Genomic DNA, 20018 nt, shown 5'->3' with positions numbered 1-20018 from the left:
TCAGTTCTTCCCTCCCACTACATCCTCGGTCCCCTAGTATTTCTGGGAGATTGTTTGTGTCTTCCTTAGTGAAGACAGAATCAAAGTACTTACCAAACCAAACCAAACCCAAAGTACTGGTCTAACATTTCTTTGTTTCCCATTATAAATTCACCTTTTTCTGACTTTAAATGATCTATATTTGTCTACACTAATCTTTTCCTCTTCACTTATCTAGTCTGCACCAACCAGCGATGCCCGCACATTAACATTACCCTACACACACATGAGAGCCATTGTTACATTTATACCAAGCTAATTAACCTACAAACCTGTGCATCTTTGAAATGTGGGAAGAAACTGGAGCACCCGGAGCAAACCCATTCGGACACGGAGAGAATGTACAATTTATGATTGAACCTGGGTCTCTGGCGTGGTCTCTACCCGCTGCACCGCAGTGCCGCCCAGGATCTCTCAGTTCTGTTATTTCTGATATAAGTTTATAATCTACTGATCAATTTTTAAAATACATTTAGGTATTTGTTTGTGGGTGTGGATATTGAGGGAAAAACAGGCAATTACAGTGTCATTTCTGGATTCAAAACAGGTTCAGGACAATCTCCTTCTCTCAAGGATATTAGTGAGCAGGTGGATAGTTATGTTCAGTAGAAACAAAGAACTGCAAGTGCTGCTTTATACCAAAGATAGATACAAAGTGCTAGAGAAACTCAGCGGGTCAGGCAGCCTGTCTGGAGAAAAGGGATGGGTGATGTTTCGGGTCGGAAACCATCTTCACTCAATCTGAAAAGAATTACGTTCAGTCTGATCATTACTATTCAGTCTGGCATTTTTTTTAAATGACAATTTATTTAATTACTTGAATTGAACTTCTCCATCTGCTAGGTTGTGATTTGAAACTCTGGAACACTAGCTTCCAGTCAAGTAACTTATCTGGAAGAAGACAATATGAGTGTGTGAGTGTGTGAGTGTGTGAGTGTGTGAGTGTGTGAGAGTGTGAGTGTGTGAGTGTGCGAGTGTGCGAGCGTGTGTGGCGTGAGTGAGTGTGAGTGAGTGTGCAAGTGTGTGAGTGAGTGTGCGAGTGTGTGAGTGTGTGAGTGAGTGTGCGAGTGTGTGTGTGAGTGAGTGTGTGAGTGTGAGTGAGTGAGTGAGTGAGTGAGTGAGTGAGTGAGTGTGTGTGTGTGAGTGTGTGAGTGAGTGAGTGAGTGAGTGAGTGAGTGAGTGTGTGAGTGTGTGAGTGAGTGTGTGAGTGCGTGAGTGAGTGTGCGAGTGTGTGAGTGAGTGAGTGTGCGAGTGCGTGTGAGTGAGTGTGTGAGTGAGTGAGTGAGTGTGCGAGTGTGTGAGTGTGTGAGTGAGTGAGTGAGTGTGTGAGTGTGCAAGTGAGTGTGTGAGTGTGTGAGTGAGTGTGCGAGTGTGTGAGTGAGTGAGTGAGTGAGTGAGTGAGTGAGTGAGTGAGTGAGTGAGTGAGTGTGAGTGAGTGAGTGAGTGAGTGAGTGAGTGAGTGAGTGAGTGAGTGAGTGAGTGAGTGAGTGAGTGAGTGAGTGAGGGTGTGAGTGAGTGTGTGAGTGTGTGTGTGTGTGCGAGTGTGCGAGTGTGCGAGTGTGTGAGTGTGTGAGTGAGTGAGTGTGTGAGTGAGTGTGCGAGTGTGTGAGTGTATGAGTGAGTGAGTGAGTGAGTGAGTGAGTGTGCAAGTGTGTGAGTGTGTGAGTGAGTGAGTGAGTGAGTGAGTGAGTGAGTGTGTGAGTGTGTGAGTGAGTGTGTGAGTGCGTGAGTGAGTGTGCGAGTGTGTGAGTGAGTGAGTGTGCGAGTGCGTGTGAGTGAGTGTGTGAGTGAGTGAGTGAGTGTGCGAGTGTGTGAGTGTGTGAGTGAGTGAGTGAGTGTGTGAGTGTGCAAGTGAGTGTGTGAGTGTGTGAGTGAGTGTGCGAGTGTGTGAGTGAGTGAGTGAGTGAGTGAGTGAGTGAGTGAGTGAGTGAGTGAGTGAGTGTGTGAGTGAGTGTGCGAGTGTGTGAGTGTGTGAGTGAGTGAGTGAGTGAGTGAGTGAATGAGTGAGTGAGTGAGTGAGTGAGTGAGTGAGTGAGTGAGTGAGTGAGTGAGTGAGTGAGTGAGTGAGTGAGTGAGTGAGTGAGTGAGTGAGTGAGTGAGTGAGGGTGTGAGTGAGTGTGTGAGTGTGTGTGTGTGTGCGAGTGTGCGAGTGTGCGAGTGTGTGAGTGTGTGAGTGAGTGAGTGTGTGAGTGAGTGTGCGAGTGTGTGAGTGTATGAGTGAGTGAGTGAGCGAGTGAGTGAGTGAGTGAGTGAGTGAGTGAGTGAGTGAGTGAGTGAGTGAGTGAGTGAGTGAGTGAGTGAGTGAGTGAGTGAGTGAGTGAGTGAGTGAGTGAGGGAGTGAGTGAGTGAGCGTGTGAGTGTGTGTGTGCGAGTGTGTGAGTGTGCGAGTGTGCGAGTGTGTGAGTGAGTGTGCGAGTGAGTGTGCGAGTGTGTGAGTGTGCGAGTGTGTGAGTGAGTGTGTGAGTGAGTGTGCGAGTGTGTGAGTGTGTGAGTGAGTGTGTGAGTGAGTGTGCGAGTGTGTGAGTGAGTGTGTGAGTGAGTGAGTGAGTGAGTGAGTGAGTGAGTGAGTGAGTGAGTGAGTGAGTGAGTGAGTGAGTGAGTGAGTGAGTGAGTGAGTGAGTGAGTGAGTGTGCGAGTGTGTGAGTGTGCGAGTGTGTGAGTGTGTGAGTGAGTGTGTGAGTGAGTGTGCGAGTGTGTGCGTGTGCGAGTGTGTGAGTGAGTGAGTGAGTGTGCGAGTGTGCGAGTGAGTGAGTGAGTGAGTGAGTGAGTGAGTGAGTGAGTGAGTGAGTGAGTGAGTGAGTGAGTGAGTGAGTGAGTGAGTGAGTGAGTGAGTGAATGAGTGAGTGAGTGTGTGAGTGAGTGAGCAGGCCTGTACGAAGCTTTCCAAAAAGGGGGGTGGCATGACAGGATTTAAAAAAAGTAATGTGAAATAATGTGCGCGCTGCACACATCACGAGTGCGAAGCGTGAAGTCCCTCGATGCCAGGCCCTCAAGCGGGCCCTGGAAGCTCTGGGGTTTTAGATGCTCTCTGATGCATTCTGAGCCTTATTTTGGAGCATTTTTGCCCCAAATTTATGACCAAAATTTCAGTAATTAACAGTGATCTGAGAGGTAGCTTTTTCACACTGTTGTGTCTTCGTGTTTGATATCCTGATAATAAACGACACAATTCAGGTTGTTTCAGTTGCCTTATTGTACTCCTTTATTCAGCTCCTTTGTCTGTGTGGCGTAGTAATACTGAAAGTGCTTACATACCTAATCACAGTGTGTGTGTGTGTGGTGAGTGTGCCTGATACAAAGTAGTGCAGGAGGTTGGGACTGCTACAATGAATATGTAGCATATGCAACATCCCCCCTTCTCAAAAGAAAGGAACAAAAATTAGTGACACTAGAGGATTGCCAGAGCGAGGGTGGCAATCCTGTAGCAGATACCGTGGGATTATTCTGCCCACATTCATGGCATTCTGCTTGCTACTATACTATACAACAAAATATATAATGGCAGCTTGTTTTCTTTCAGGTAGTGCGTAGCCAGTCAAGAGTCATGTCTTGGCGTGACTTGTCCCTTCCAGTGCTAGCGATAACGCGCTGGGGGTAAGATGTTGCTCCTGGATCTAGTAGATCTGGTTGTTGCCTGCAGTGTTGCACTCGATGTATTGGTAACTTGTTGAGTTGTTTCCTGGCCATTGGTTGGTGCTGGTTGACTATATGACTCACTGGTAGCAGTTTGTGAGAATGTGTTGTCATCAATGGCAGGTGTTGCTGCTGCTGTGGGTGGTGTCCTAGGAGTTGCTGGTGTTGTCTTTGAAGTTGCAGGTGTTGACATTTCAGGTGTCGGGCGGATGTGAATTCTGTTTCGTCTCAACTGCCTGCCCGGTTCTGTCTCTGTGATATATGATTTTGGGGTTCCAGCCCTGCTGGTGATTTGTGCTGGGGTCCATTTCTTTGTTGTTGGATCCTGAGCATGTACGTTTTGGCCTTGAAATAGTTCAGGTAAATACTGTGCATTTTTGTTGTATTGTTTCAGCCCCTCCTCCTGGGCAGCTGCCAATTTTGCCCTTGTTTCTTCTTGGTCGATAGGGGGTTGGATTTTGCTTGGCAGGGTGGTTTTGTATTTCCTGCCATTTAGCATTTCTGCAGGAGACTTCATGTCAGCCTTTAGTGGAGTTGCCCGTAAGGATAAAAGTGCCAGGTTTGGATCCTCCTTTGCCTCTCGGCATTTTATTAGTGTTTTCTTGGCTGTCTGTACTTGCCTTTCAATAAACCCATGGCCCTTTGGGTAATGTGGTGAAGATGTTGTGATTTTGAACCCGTATTCGGTGGCTAGCTCTCTGAATTCCCGATATGTGAATTGGGTTCCATTGTCACATACGATCTGCTCAGGTATTCCTTGCTCTGCAAACAACCCTCTAACAATTGACACAATTGTTTTAGCTTTCAAGTCCTTTACGTTTCTCACAAATGGGAATTTGGAGTAGTAGCAGGCCATAATCAAATACCATTGCTGGTTCTCTGTGAACAGGTCTGCTCCGATGGTTTGCCATGGCCGGCTTGGGATATCACTGGGTGTCATTTCCTCCTTCTGTTGTGAATTCCTGTATTTTTGGCATATGTGGCATGTAGATACCAGCTTTTCTATGTCCTTGTACATGCCTATCCAGTACACAGCGGATTTAGCACGGAGTCTGCACTTTTCCATTCCTAAGTGTCCCTGGTGGATCTTTTCGAGGATTTCTTTTTTCATGGACTTGGGTATGATGATTTGTGATCCGGCCATCAGGACTCCATTCTCTACCGAAATATCATCACGGATGGTCCAGTATTCGCGGAGGAGAGGCTGAACTTGTTGTCTCTTTTCTGGCCACCCCTGTATTACCATTTGGGTGAGGAGCTGGAGTTCTTCATCTCTGGCTGTTTCCTCTTTGATCTGTTCCAGCTTCACGCTTGTCACACTCACAATGTGGTGGATCTTTATGCTCAGCCCTTCCATCTCTTGTTTGTCATGTGTTGATAGTCTGGATAGGGCGTCAGCTAGCAGCAGGTCTTTTCCTGGCTTGTATCTGATGTTGTAGTCGTAGTGCTGTAGCCTCAGTAATAGTCTCTGTAGTCTGGCTGGTGCTTTGGTGAGGTTTTTTTTTTTCGATTTGTTCTAGAGGGCGGTGGTCTGTTTCAATGTCGAAATACCTTCCATATAGGTAAGTGTGAAATTTCTCGCAGCCATAGACTACTGCTAAGAGTTCTCTCTCTATGTTTGCGTACCTTGATTCTGTAGGAGTGAGTGCTTTGGATGCATACGCAATAGGTCGGCCATTTTGTATCAGTACTGCTCCAACTCCTCTCATGGAGGCATCAACTTGGAGTGTTACAGGTTTCTGTCTGTCATAGTACTGCAGGATCGTTTCTTTGCTGATGAGTTGTTTTATTTTCCCAAAATCTTGGCTATGTGAAGCACACCAATCAAATTCAACGTCGTCTTTCATCAATTCACGGAGATTTGCTGTGTGATTAGCAAGCTTAGGTATGAAGACTCCCATGTATTGTATGAGCCCTAGGAAACTTCTTAGCTGTTTCTTGTCTTTGGGTTCCTCCATGTGGTTGATAGCATCCACTTTTGTAGGGTCCGGTTTCACTCCTTCTGCAGAGTAAATCAGTCCAAAGAATTTGCACTCCCTTTCTTTGATTATGCATTTGTCTGCATTGAGCTTTATGCCGGCTCTTCGAGTTTTTTCCATAGCCTCATGGAGGTTGTAATCATGCGTGTTTTCATCTCTGCCGTATACTTGGATATCATCTGCTATCCCGATTGCCCCTTTACAGCCTTTGTATGTTTCATCTATTTTCCGCTGGAAGACATCTTGACTCACCTTCAGCCCGAATGGGAGCCTGTTGAATCTGAATCTGCCAAATGGCGTGTTGAAAGTGGTGAGCATTGATGACTTTCGGTCTATTTTGATGTTCCAATATCCATTGCTAGCATCCAGCTTGCTGAACACCTTGGAACCGGCCAGTGCTGGCGTGATCTCTTCAAGGGTTGGAGTTGGATAATGGTCGCGCTTCAATGCATTGTTCAGATCCCTGGGATCAAGGCATATCCTTAGTTTTCCGTTTGGCTTTTCTTTGATAACAATTGAATTTACCCAATCAGTTGGTTTAGTTATTGCTGTGATGATGCCCTTTTTTTCCATTTCGTTTAGTTGTTCCCTTAGCCTCTCTTTCAGTTCAAGGGGAACACGGCGGGGTGGGTGGATCACTGGTTTCACACTGGGGTCTACTGTGATATGGTATTCGTATTCCTCAAAACAACCAACGGTATCGTCAAAACACTCTGGGTACATGTCCATCAATTCTTCTTTGTTCCTGATGGGCGGCCGGTTTTTGATGGGTATGTTTCTGTCAATTCTGCAGGAGTTTGTCTTGATTTCATGGTTGATTGACACAATCTTCAGTCTTTGGCACGTGTTCAGGCCGAGAATAGCAGGTCCTTTCGATTTAGTGATGTAGAAGGGGCATTTCACTCCTTTCCCTTTGTATGTTCCTGCTATGATTGTTTTGCCTAGCTGTGGGATTATGGAACCTCCGTATGCAGCTAGGACTACATCGCTACTTCCAAGGATTCCTTTCCTGACGCTGCCATCTTTTGTCATGTGTTCAGGGAATATCTTTCCGTAAAGATTGACTGGTAAGATATTGCTCTGGGCTCCAGTATCAATTTTGAGCCTTAGATTAATCGTTGTTCTTTTCTTTCCCACTTTTTTCTGTAGTTGTATTATAGTATATGCTTCATCTCTGTTGCTATGTGGTTTGTTGTTTCCCATTTCGTGGACGTCAATGGTCCCAACGGAAAGGAATTCTTCCTCAGAGGTATCTGAGGTTATCTCCTCTTCCTGTTGGACGTGTGCGTGTATTTGTTTCCTTCTCGTATTTCTATCGTTCTTTGACCATTGCTGCTTTGGCTTGGTGCTGTATGATTTTGTTGACCTACACATTTTCTTCCAGTGGTTAGGCCTCCCACAGGAGTTGCAGGTAGTCCCGTATGCTGGGCACTCCCTGCGATCATCAAATGCATGCTCTGTACCGCAGTTCCAGCAGCTTCTTTGGCTTGCTTGTTTGTTTGCATGCCTAGAAAATGTCTGCTTTGGAGCCTTTAAGGTGGAGCCAGGGTCACGTTTTGAGAGAGCGTCTATATTCACTCTGGTGCTGCTCTGAGATGAGCCAACTTGAAGGCAGAGGGAGGACATTTGTTTCCTTGTGGCTTCGAAAGCTCTGGCAGCATCTACGGCGTCTTTTAGGTTGAGGGTGTCTTTCCCTATTAGGGACTTTTGGACCTCTTGGTGGGCGCACCCCCATATTAGCTGGTCGACAATTCTGTCATCTTCATCACCAAATCTACATTTCTTGGCCACGTTCCTTAGTCTCGACAGGAAAGTGTCGGTTGTTTCTTGTGGGTCTTGTCTTAGCCCTTGGAACTCATACCGATGGATTCTGTGGTTTGATTTGGGCTCCATATGGTTCGCAAACCTTTCAAGGACTATTCCCGGATTATTGCAGTCGGGCTCTGTTAAGCTCCAACTGTTAAAAATGTCTAGACCCTTCTCCCCGAGCCATAGTAAAATATAACTGACCTTCTCTTCATCTGCAGTTCCTTTCAGGAAGCTTTTGAATGCCAGCTGGCTCTTTTGTTTGAATTTCTTGAACGCCTCCACCACATCATCGGCGTCCCAGTTCATCGTAGGGTGGAGGCTCATTGCTGCTGTGGAGGCCGCCATCTTGTGTTGTTAGGCGGGTGCACAAAAAAAAATCAATTTCTCTGCAGCCGCTGTTCCTAATTCCCAATAGCGATTCACAATAGCGCGGTTTTTTACTCGAAAGTCACCGCTGCCACCATGTTGTGTCTTCGTGTTTGATATCCTGATAATAAACGACACAATTCAGGTTGTTTCAGTTGCCTTATTGTACTCCTTTATTCAGCTCCTTTGTCTGTGTGGCGTAGTAATACTGAAAGTGCTTACATACCTAATCACAGTGTGTGTGTGTGTGGTGAGTGTGCCTGATACAAAGTAGTGCAGGAGGTTGGGACTGCTACAATGAATATGTAGCATATGCAACACACACAAAGGGTGCTGGGTGTATGGAACGAGCTGCAGAGGAGGCAGTTAAGGCTGGGACTATCCTAATGTTTAAGAGACATTTGGACACGTTTAGATGGATATGGGCCAAACGCGTGTGAGTGGGACTAGTTTAGATGGGACATTGTGGGCGGTGTGGGCAAGATGGGCTGAAGGGCCTGTTTCCACACTGCATCATTCTATGACTAAAAAGTGAAGAAGAAAAATGCATGTAGATAAGTAGAGCAGATTTGAAAGAGGAGTGAAATGTAAAGGCAGAGAGAGGTTTATGGGTGGAATGGAACATAGGAAAGGAGGGGGCAGAGTCGGCTTAGGCAGATGGGTGAAGGGAAAATAGACACAAAGTGCTGGAGTAACTCAGTGGGTCAGGCAGCATCTGCGGAGAATATGAATAGGCGACGTTTCACAGAATGTTGGAATAACTCAGCGGGTCTGGCAGCATCTCTGGAGAACATGGATAGATGACATGTCACAGAGAGCTGGAGTAACTCAGTGAGTCAGGCAGCATCTCTGGAAAAAAGGTATAGATTGTATTTCGGATCAAGACCGTTTTTCAGTAATATTCCTGATTTGACATGCATAGACATTCTTGAATGTTACCCAAACCATCGCTACTTTGTTACAGTGCTTGCCCTCTCCTATAACGTGTCTACTGCCTTGGGTGATGCAGGACCGGACACAAGCTTTGGGACACGGTGTGAAGCTGTTGCCGTCTGTCCCAGCCTGGTAAAAACCTGGATGGAGTGGATGTGGAGAGGATGTTTCCACTAGTGGGAGAGTCTAGGACCAGTGGCCACAGCCTCAGAATTAAAAGACATTCCTTTAGGAAGGAGATGAGCAGGAATTTCTTAAGTCAGAGGGTGGTGAACTGTGGAATTCATTGCCACAGATAGTTGTGCTGGTCAAGTTAATGGACATTTTTCAGGAGGAGATTGATAGATTCTTGATTGATACGGGTGTCAGAGGTAATGGGGAGAAGGCAGGAGAATGGGTTTGAGAAGGAAAGATAGGGTCATAGAGTGATACAGTGTGGAAACAGGCCCTTCGGCCCAGCATGTCTCATCTGCACTAGTCCCACCTGCCCACGTTTGATCCATATCCCTCCGAACCTGTCCTATCCATGTACCTGTCTAACTGTTTCTTAAATGTTGCGGTAGTCCTCGCCTCAACTACCTCCTCTGGCAGCTTGTTCCATACACCTACCACCCTTTGTGTAAAAAACATACTCCACAGATTCCTATTAAATCGTTTGCCCTTCACCTTAAACGTATGTCCTCTGCTCCACGATTCACTTACTCTGGGCAAAAGACTCAACCATATATATTCAAATCATGATTTTATACACCTCTATTAGATCATCCCTCATCCTCCTGTGCTCCATGAAATAGAGTCCCTGCCTACTCAACCTCTCCCTATAGCGCTGGCCCTCTAGTCCTGGCAACATCCTCATAAATCTTCACTGTACCCTTTCCAGTTTGATGACATCTTTCCTATAACATGATGCCCAGAACTGAATACAATACTCTGAATTCGGCCTCACCAACTTCTTATGCAACTGCAACATGACCTCCCAACCTCTATACTCAGCCTGGCCCGCTGAGTTACTCCAGCACTCTGTGAAACGTCACAGAACAGGGCAAGATTAGCAAGTTTGCTGATGATACAGAAGTGAGTGCTTTTGCATATAGTGAAGATGGTTGTGAAAGATTGCAGCAGGATCTGGATCAATTAGCCAGGTGGGCAGAGGAATGGTTGATGGTTGCATGGTTCCTTGAAGGTTGTGTCGCAGGTATATCAGGTGGTCAAAATGTATTTTGGCACTGGCCTTCATCAGTCAGAGTATTGAGTATAGAAGTTGGGAGGTCATGTTGCAGTTGTATAAGACGTTGGTGAGACCCCATTTAGAATATTGTGTTCAGTTCTGGGCACCATGTTATAGGAAAGATGTCAAACTGAAAAGAGTACAAAGATCCCCATCCTGGTTCAGTCCAATCAGGGTTGTGTTGTCCGCAAACTTGAGAAGCTTGACAGAGGTGTCTGTGGGTGTGCAGTCATTGGTGTGGCGAGAGTAGAGGGGAGAGTACGCATCTTGCGGTGCTCCTATGCTGAACGTTTGTGGGTCTGAGATATGCTTTCCTGTCTCACATGCTGCTTCCTGTCTGTCAGAAAGCTGGTGATCCACCGACAGAGGGGTTCAGGCATAGTCAACTCAGAGGGTTTGGAGCGTAGTAGATCTGGCACAATGGTGTTGAATGCAGAGCTAAAATCAACAAAACAAAATCCTCGCATAGGTCCCCGGCGGTCTAGGTGCTGGAGGATGAAGTGCAGGCTGCGTCATCCACAGATCTATTGACCCAATATGCAAATTGCAGAGGGTCCAGCAGAGGGATTGTGATATTTTTCAGCTTGGCCAGCACAAGCCTTTCAACGGTCTTCATGACAACAGAGGTCAGTGCGACAAGCCTGTAGTCATTAAGACCAATAATCCTTACCTTTTTGGGTACAGGGACAATAGTAGAGACTTTGAAGCAGGCATCTCTGCAGGTACTGGTTAAAAATGAGTAATTGGGTGTGATATGTTGGTTGGGGTGGGAAAGGGTCCACTCTTTTCATACTGGACTCTTGCCTTAAGTAGGTGTGAAGTGATGAATGGGAAGGAGAGGGTGCAGGGTCCATTCTTTGCAGACTGGGGTCTGGCTGTGTTTGTTGGGGAAGGGGTACCAGGGTTACGTTTCTGATTTTCAAACCTGCAGTAAAACTCATTCAGGTTGTTCGTCAGCTGACGATTGTTCAAAGAGTGGGAAGATGTCCTCTTATAGCTGGTGATTTCTTGCATGCGCTTCCAAACTGAAGAAGTCACTAGCTGAGAACTTGCTCCTCAACTTCTCAGAGTACCTTTCCTTGGCAGCTCTGATTCCTCTTCTCAGCTCTTTATCGATTAGGCTATCTTTTAATTCTTTAACGATTAGGCTATTGGCTTGACGCATATTTGCCCCCATCCCCCCACCCCCCACCCCCCCCCGATCTCGAAATGGAAATGTTACATCTGTATATAATGATCCCATTAAAATGTACATTTATGTCACATACTATGGAATTCATATGTTTCAGTATTGTTATCAAGGAAAAGAAAGCGGTTCGAATTGTTTGACATTATTTGATATTGTTTAAAATTATTCAGCAGTGGTGGCGTGGGCCCAGTGTGGTGGCTTGGGGCCAGTGTGGTGGCATGGGCCCAGTTGGGGTGGCGTGGGCCCAGCGGGGGTGGCGTGGGCCCAGCGGGGGTGGCGTGGGCCCAGCGGGGGTGACATGGGCCCAGTTGGGGTGGCGTGGGCTAGTGGGTGTGACGTGGGGGGAAGATGGCTTGGCCCCCAGGCTGGCCGTTGGTGAGGCTTCGATGCCGCGGATGGAGGCGCTGGACCGGGCGGGCAGACACCGCACTCCGCGCCCCCCCCCCCCCACTCCCCCGGGCCCGTTCGAACCGAGGATAAAAAACAGACTTCCCCTCCTGCAACGCAATATTCCACTACTTACCTGGAGTAGATGACACGAGGCATCGAGCTCTATGTGTGGGGTACAAATCACAGTCTGATCCTGCCCGGTCCCACTACACACGCGTGGAGTGACGGCGTCATTTTGCGTCGTTTCCCCAACTGCGCGGGCGCGGATGGTCACATTTTTTTCTCCAAAATCATCCAGCAGCCGGCACCAGAATTTCGGGAGCTTTTCCGATAAAGTGGAAAATGATTTTTTTTCCAATTTTTTTTTTCCCCCTCGAATTTTTTATTTATTTTTTTCATAAGGATTTTTTCTTATTCTGTGGGAAAAAAGGGCGGTGCGATCGCACTCAATGCACCCCCCCCTTCGGACGGCCATGCCCTATACTTCCTCCCTCGACTCTTCCCATGGACCCTGGCAGTCCTTTCAGGTTACACAGAGATTCGCCTGCACCTCATCCAACCTCATCTACTGTATCGGTTGCCCAAGATGTGGTCTCTTATACATCAGCGAGACCAAACGCAGACTGGGCGATCATTTTGCGGAACACCTTCGCTCAGCCAGCCTGAACCTACCTGATCTCCTGGTTGCTGAACACTTTAATTCTCCTTACCATTCCTAAACAGACCTTCCTGTCCTAGGTCTCCTCCATTGTCAGAGTGAGGCTAAATGCATCTCATATTTCGCTTGGGCAGCTTACAGCCTAGTGGTATGATACTGATTTCTCTCACTTCAGGTAGCCCCTGGCATTCCCTCTCTCTCTATCCCTCCCCCACCCAAGTCGCTCTAGCTTCTCGTTTTCACCCGACAAACAGCTAACAATGGCCTGTTTCCTTTATCATTGTTACGTTTTGCATATCTTTTATTCATTGGTCTTTGTCTCTCCACATCACCGTCTATATCTCTTGTTTGCCTTATCGCTAACCAGTCTGAAGAAGGGTCTCGACCCGAAATGTCACCCATTCCTTCTCTCCAGAGATGCTGCCTGTCCCGCTGAGTTAAGCTTTTTGTGTCTATCTTTGGTTTAAAACAGCATCTGCTGTTCCTTCCTACACAGTTAGATGGTTACATGGATAGAGCAGGTTTGGAGGGATATGGGGGGGAAGTGTGGGCAGGTGGGTCTAGTATAGCTGGGACATGTTGGGCAGTGTGGGGTGAAGTTGGGGTGAAGGGCCTGTTTCCGTGCTGTATTACCATATGACTCTATGACTCTCTCCCATGAGAGTTCTGCACCATCCTCTCTCTCTGTGATTTCTCCTGCTCTCCGTCTCTATTTTTGCATTCCTTTCTTTCCTTTCTTCTATATCTCTCTATGTCACCATCTATACCTCTCCTTTCCATCTCCCCTGATTCTCAGCCTGAAGAAGGGTCTCGACCTGAAACCTCATCCATTCCTTCTCTCCAGAGATGCAGCCTGACCCGCTGAGTTACTCCAGCATAATTTGTCTATCTCCGGGATTGGACGGTTGGGATGCACTGACTGGAATCATTAAATGAAACCAACACTGACTGGGGATTAGATGCAGCAACATTCTCCACACAGACCATCTCCCAAGATCTCTACACTCATTCCTCAACTCACTGTGATATGGGTTTGATGCCAACATTCATTACCAGGGATAAAGAATCGTTTAAAGGTTCAATTGGAAATCGGAATAAATATGACTAAATATGACACAGAAGGCTGTGGAGGCCGTCAATTGATATTGTTTAAGGCAGGGAAAGATAGATTCTTGATTAGTACGGTTGTCAGGGGTTATGGGGAAAAGGGGGGGGGGGGGGGTAAAACAATCAGATTAATGTGGCGGAGAGCTTAGTATAGTTTGATTTAGTTTAGATATACATCATGGAAACAGGCCCTTCAGCCCACATATACATCATGGAAACAGGCCCTTCAGCCCACATATACATCATGGAAACAGGCCCTTCAGCCCACATATACATCATGGAAACAGGCCCTTCAGCCCACATATACATCATGGAAACTGGCCCTTCAGCCCACATATACATCATGGAAACAGGCCCTTCAGCCCACATATACATCATGGAAACAGGCCCTTCAGCCCACATATACATCATGGAAACAGGCCCTTCAGCCCACATATACATCATGGAGGCCCTTCAGCCCACATATACATCATGGAAACAGGCCTTCAGCCCACATATACATCATGGCTCAGCCCACATATACATCATGGAAACAGGCCCTTCAGCCCACATATACATCATGGAAACAGGCCCTTCAGCCCACATATACATCATGGAAACAGGCCCTTCAGCCCACATATACATCATGGAAACAGGCCCTTCAGCCCACATATACATCATGGAAACAGGCCCTTCAGCCCACCATTGAAGAGAAAGGTTTCAACTGTTTGAAATTCGAGCATAAGTGTATGACTTCCCAGTGCCAACACCCTGCTTTCCAACTGTCCCCTTGATAGCTGCCAAACGTTCAACAAGCAAGGCTGGCTATGATTTCATGAAGTCCCTCCGTAGATTTGAAGGACTCAAGTACTTACACTTGGTGGACGCAAAAAGCTGGACTAACTAATCCAGAACAAGGGGTCACAGTTTAAGGATAAGGGGGAAGTCTTTTAGGACCGAGATGAGAAAAACATTTTTCACACAGAGAGTGGTGAATCTGTGGAATTCTCTGCCACAGAAGGTAGTTGAGGGCAGTTCATTGGCTATATTTAAGAGGCAGTTAGATGTGGCTAAAGGGATCAGGGGGTATGGAGAGAAGGCAGGTACAGGATACTGAGTTGGATGATCCGCCATGATCATATTGAATGGCGGTGCAGGCTCGAAGGGCCGAATGGCCTACTCCTGCACCTATTTTCTATGTTTCTATGTTTCTACGGCAGCATCTCTGGAGAGAAGGAACGGGTGAGGTGTCGGGTCAAGACCCTTTTTCAGACTGAGAGTCAGGGGAAAGGGAAACGAGATATATATAGACGGTGATGTAGAGAGAGATATAGTGTAGGAAGGAACTGCAGATGCTGGTTTAAACTGAAGATAGACACAAACAGCTGGAGTAACTCAGTGGGACAAGGCAGCGCCTCTGGAGAGAAGGAATGGGTGATGTTTCGGGTCGAGACCCTTCTTTAGATTTATACACTTGACACACTGTTACACTTATACACAGAAAAAAACCACTTGCTCCTTGATGTGACCATTTAAACGGATCACTCGTGCCCACTGATGCTGGTTTAGTTTAGTTTAGTTACAGCGTGGAAACAGGCTCTTCGGCCTACCGAGTCCGCACCGACCAGCGATCGCCGCACACTAACACTGTCCGACACACACTAGGGACAATTAAAAAAGACATTTATACCAAGCCAATTAACCTATAAACTGCACGTCTTTGGAGTGAGTGAGGAAACTGAAGATCTGGGAGAAAACCCACGCAGGTCACGGGGAGAACGTACAAACTCCGCACAGACAGCACCCAGGATCAAACAGGGTCTCTGATGCTGTGAGGCAGCATTCCTAGTAATCCCATGTTCTCCATGCGGGCGTTATCATTTTCATATCAAAGAGTACACATTGTATTAATCGGCAAGCATACACACACTGCTGGATTTCCAATGCAAGGAACGTCATTGCTTTGCGGGTTCAACTAGTTAGACTGAGGACCATTTGTTCACGTTAAGAGTTAGTTGTTGTTCAGTTCAATTTATTTCAGTTTAGTTTATTGTCACGTGTATCGAGGTACAGTGAAATGCTTTTTGTAGCGTGCTATCCAGTCAGCTGAAAGACAATACAGGATTACAATCGAGCTGTTTACAGTGTATAGATACATGATAAGGGAATAACGTTTAGTGCAAGGTAAAGTCTGATCAAGGATAGTCTGAGGACCACCAAAGAGGTAGATAATAGTTCGGCACTGCTCTCTGGTTGTGGGAGGATACATAGATACATAAACAATAGGTACAGCAGCAGGCCATTCGGCCCTTCGAGCCAGACCGCCATTCAATGTGATCAGGGTATCATCCACAACCAGTACCCCATTCCTGCCCTCTCCCCATATCCCTTGATTCCGCTAGCTCTAAGAATGCCCAGTGAAATGGCCTGCATTCCCTTCTGAGGCAGAGAATTCCACAAATTCACAACTCTCTGGATGAAAAAGTTTTTCCTCATCTCAGTTCTAAATGGCCTACCCCTTATTCTTAAACTGTGGCCCCTGGTTTTGAACTCCCCCAACATCGGGAACATATTTCCTGCATCTAGCGTGTCCAAACCCTTAATAATTTTATGTTTCTGTAAGACACCCTCTCGTCCTTCTAAATTCAAGTGAATACAAGCTCAGTTGCTCCATTCTTTCATCATATGACAGTCCCGTCATCCCAGGAATTAAGCTTGCGAACCTATGCTGCACTCCCTGAATTGCAAGAATGTCCTTCCTCAAATTAGGAGACCAAAACTGCACACAATACTCAAGGTGTGGTCTCACCAGAGTGCAGAAGGACATCTTTGCTCCTATATTCAAAATCCTTTCGTTATGAAGGCCAACATGCCATTAGCTTTCTTCACTGCCTGCTGTACCTGTATGCTTACTTTCAGTGTCATGCACATAGACACCCAAGTGTTGTTGCACCTCCCCTTTTCCTAATCTGACACCATTCAGATAATAATCTGTCTTCTTGTTCTTGCCACCAAAGTGGATAACCTCACATTTATCCACATTATGCTACATCTGCCATGCATCTGCCCACTCACCCAACCTGTCCAAGTCATCCTGCATCCTCATAGCATCCTCTTCACTGTTCACGCTGCCACCCATCTTTGTGTCATCTGCAAATTTGCTAATGTTACTTTTAATTCCTTCATCTAAATCAATAATTTATATTGTAAATATCTGCGTTCCCAGCACCAAGCCTTGCGACACCTCACGAGCAAAGATCCTATAGCGGAGCAAGATAGACCACTCCTGCAAAATCCAATGGACTGATGTGTAGTACACAACATAGCCCACTTGTCACTGCCTGCCATTCTGAAAGGGACCCGTTAATCCCTACTCTTTGTTTCCTGTCTGCCAACCAATTTTCTGTCCATGTCAATACCCTAACCCCATACCATGTGCTCTAATTTTGCAAACTAATCTCCTGTGTGGGATCATATCAAAAGCTTTCTGATAGTCCAGGTATACGACATCCACAGGATGTATTTATTTATTTTATTTATTTAATTCTTTATTTCGAACAGAATGAAAGAATAAAAAGCAAGTGTGAAACAGCATACAAAAAACAAAACAAGAATATTTATCAAGTGTCATAAACAATATCTATAAATAAATGAAATCGTATGTGTCCGAAAAGGAGCAGGAAGAAGCCAAAGCTTATTAATTCCCACCCCTTATCCAACTGCTTATAATGATCTTATACAAATTTAGCAGCTATATGTACACCATATGTACACCAGTAGCTGTATGTACACCAAATTATTTACATTTATACACTAATCAAATATTTACAAAGCCATACAAGAAAGAGAGAAAAAAATAAAAAATAAAAGAAACCCCTCATATACTATACAGTATCTTAGTCATATATACAACCCATCACCCTATAATCACCCTTCCCAATACAATCAGTATAACAAATATCCCACTCACAATCACCTATCCTCATCCCAATATCCTTTTAAACAAGTGTTTTTGTACAACTTTTTAAACTGAATTATGCTTGTGCTAAGTTTTATCTCCTGTCACAGACCATTCCACAAATTCACACCACAGATTGCTATGCACATACTTTTAAGAGTTGTTCTGACATTGAGTTTTTAAAATTATGTTCCCCTCTCAAATTATACCCACCCTGTCTTTCCATAAACAGTTTTTGTATATTTCTTGGAAGTAAATTATTTCTTGCTTTGTACATGATTTGCGCAGTCTTAAATTTAACCAGATCGGTGAACTTCAGTGTATGTGGCTTTAAGAATAATAAATTGGTATGTTGAAGATATCCAACATTATTGATAATTCTTATTGCTCTTTTTTGTAATGTGCATAACGGCTGTAGGTTGGTTTTGTAGGTGTTACCCCATATCTCCACACAGTAACTCAGATATGGCAATGTGAGTGTACTATACAGAGTATGTAATAATTTGTGGTCCAGAATGTGTCTTGATTTTCCCAATATTGCTACAATATTGCCAGTTTTGCTTTGACGTGGTTTATATGTGGTTTCCAGCAGATTTTGTGGTCTAAGATCACACCAAGAAATGTATTTTCATATACTCTTTCTATACTTATGTTATCTATTTTCAATTGTACTCAGGATGGTTGAGTTGCCTGATAACAGCTGGGAAGAAACTGCCCCTGAAGCTGGAGGCGTGTGTTTTCACACTTCCATACCTTTTGCCTGATGGGAGAATGTTAAATATTTAACACTGGAAGAGAACTAGCTTGTCTCTATCTTCACTGAAGACCCGACTCCAGTGAATACACATCACCAGATTAAATATTAAACATGTAAGTAGGAACCGCAGGTGCTGGTTTACAAGGAAGATAGACACAAAGTGCCAGAGTAACTCAGTGGGTCAGGTAGCATCCCTGGAGAGAAGGAACTGGTGACGTTTCGGGTTGAGACCCATCTTCAGACCTGGAGGGTCCCGACCTCGACCCTAATGAAGACTCATAAATGATGTTCAATAGTGATAAGAACACAATTAGGCCATTCGGCCCATCAAGTCTACTCCGCCATTCAATTGTGGTCGATCCACCTCTCCCTCTCAACCCCATTCTCCTGCCTTCTCCCCATAGCCCTAGAGTACCCGAAAAGTCACCTGTTCCTTTTCTCCAGAGATGCTGCCTGACCCGCTGAGTTACTCCACCATTTTGTGTCTATCTTCACCAGTTTAAACCACGGGGCAGGTTAATTTTTCACACGGGCGGCTAGGGGTGGTGATAGAAATAGATGCAATCATGTTTTTTGTAAGAGGCATTTAGTTAGATATGGATTGGAGGAATAATGGATTATGTACAGGCAGTTAGTTTCATAAGTTCTATGAGAAGAATAAGGATATTCGGCCCATCAACTCTACTCTGCCACTCAATCATGGCTAATCTATCTTTCCCTCTCAAAACCCAATCTCCTGCCTTCCCCCCATAACTCCTGACACCCGTGCTAAATATCCATTGACTTGGCCTCCACAGACGTCTGCTGTCATACTATCCAGCACATATACGGTGGGCCGAAGGGCTTGTTCCTGTGCTGTAACATGGTGAATTCTCTGTGGATTGTTACCATGTCGTGGTGGAGAAGCTTGTGTGGTCTTGAGATCCTGAGAGCAATGCCGTCTGGAGCTATGCTCCTAGTAGGGCCACCCATGGCGGTAAGGTCGAGGGGGAGGTCTCTGACAAAGAGCAATCCAAACAAGACCACAATGGTGGAACATGCGGAGGATGATGGCTGACCTTAGTGGAGCGTCACAACGGCTGGGAAGGCGGATGAAGGCTGCAGCAGAAAAGGGTCTCCGGTCGTCTTGGACTCCATGCCAATAGATCCTGACCCAGATCTGTCAAGGACCGTGTGGTGGTCGTATGGCCTCTACTCCTGCACCTATTATCTAAGTTTCTATAGGCTCTATCCCCTCTCCCAATTCCTCCGTCTACGCCGCATGTGCGCTCAAGATGAAGTTGTCCATACCAGGACATCTGAGATGTCCTCATTCTTTAGGGGACAAGGGTTCCCCTCTCCCATCATAGATGAGGCCCTCACTCGTGTCTCCTTGGTACCGTGCAGCTCTGCCCTTGCTCCCCCTACCCCTAGTGCTCACCTTTCACCCCATCAGCCATTGCATACAGTACATAATCCTCCGAAATGTCTCCCTCCTCCAACAGGATCCCACCACTAGCCACATTTTCCCATCTCCACCCCTTTCCGCCTTCCGCAGAGACCATTCCCTCCGCAACTCCCTGGTTAACTCATCCCTTCCCACCCAAAGCACCACCTCTTTAGGTACCTTTCCCTGCAACTGCAGAAGTTGCAACACCTGTCCCTATTCCTCCTCCCTCGACTCTGTCCAGGGACCCCAACAGTTCTTTCAGGTTAGGCAGAGGTTCACTTGCACCTCCTCCAACCTCATCTACTGTATCTGTTGTTCAAGATGTAGACTCTTATACATCGGCGAGGCCAAACGTAGATTGAGCCATCATTTCACTGAACACCTTCGTTCAGTCCGCCTGAACCGACCCGATTGCTAAACACTTCAATTCTCCTTCCCATTCCCACACAGACCTTTCTGTCCTCGGTCTCCTCCATTGTCAGAGTGAGGCTGAACACAAATTGGAGGAACAGCATCTCATATTTCACTTGGGCAGCTGACAGCCCAGGGGTATGAATTTTCATT

General features: G+C 46.0%; 1 long non-coding RNA gene across 1 annotated transcript in view; it reads left to right on the top strand.

Moving 5' to 3' along the window:
* Positions 1–18013, top strand: part of LOC116969246 — a 28693-nt gene extending 10680 nt beyond the window's left edge. Inside the window, exons 2-3 of the long non-coding RNA XR_004410695.1 lie at positions 13459–13464; positions 17955–18013. This is a non-coding gene — a long non-coding RNA (uncharacterized LOC116969246). The remainder of the gene's footprint in view (positions 1–13458; positions 13465–17954) is intronic.
* Positions 18014–20018: the final 2005 nt, after the last annotated feature.

This window comes from Amblyraja radiata, unplaced genomic scaffold (assembly GCF_010909765.2).
Source record: "Amblyraja radiata isolate CabotCenter1 unplaced genomic scaffold, sAmbRad1.1.pri S135, whole genome shotgun sequence".
In the NCBI taxonomy this organism is placed as follows: domain Eukaryota; kingdom Metazoa; phylum Chordata; class Chondrichthyes; order Rajiformes; family Rajidae; genus Amblyraja; species Amblyraja radiata.
Note: the sequence above shows the minus strand (reverse complement) of the source record. Positions and strands in the feature narration are given on the sequence as shown.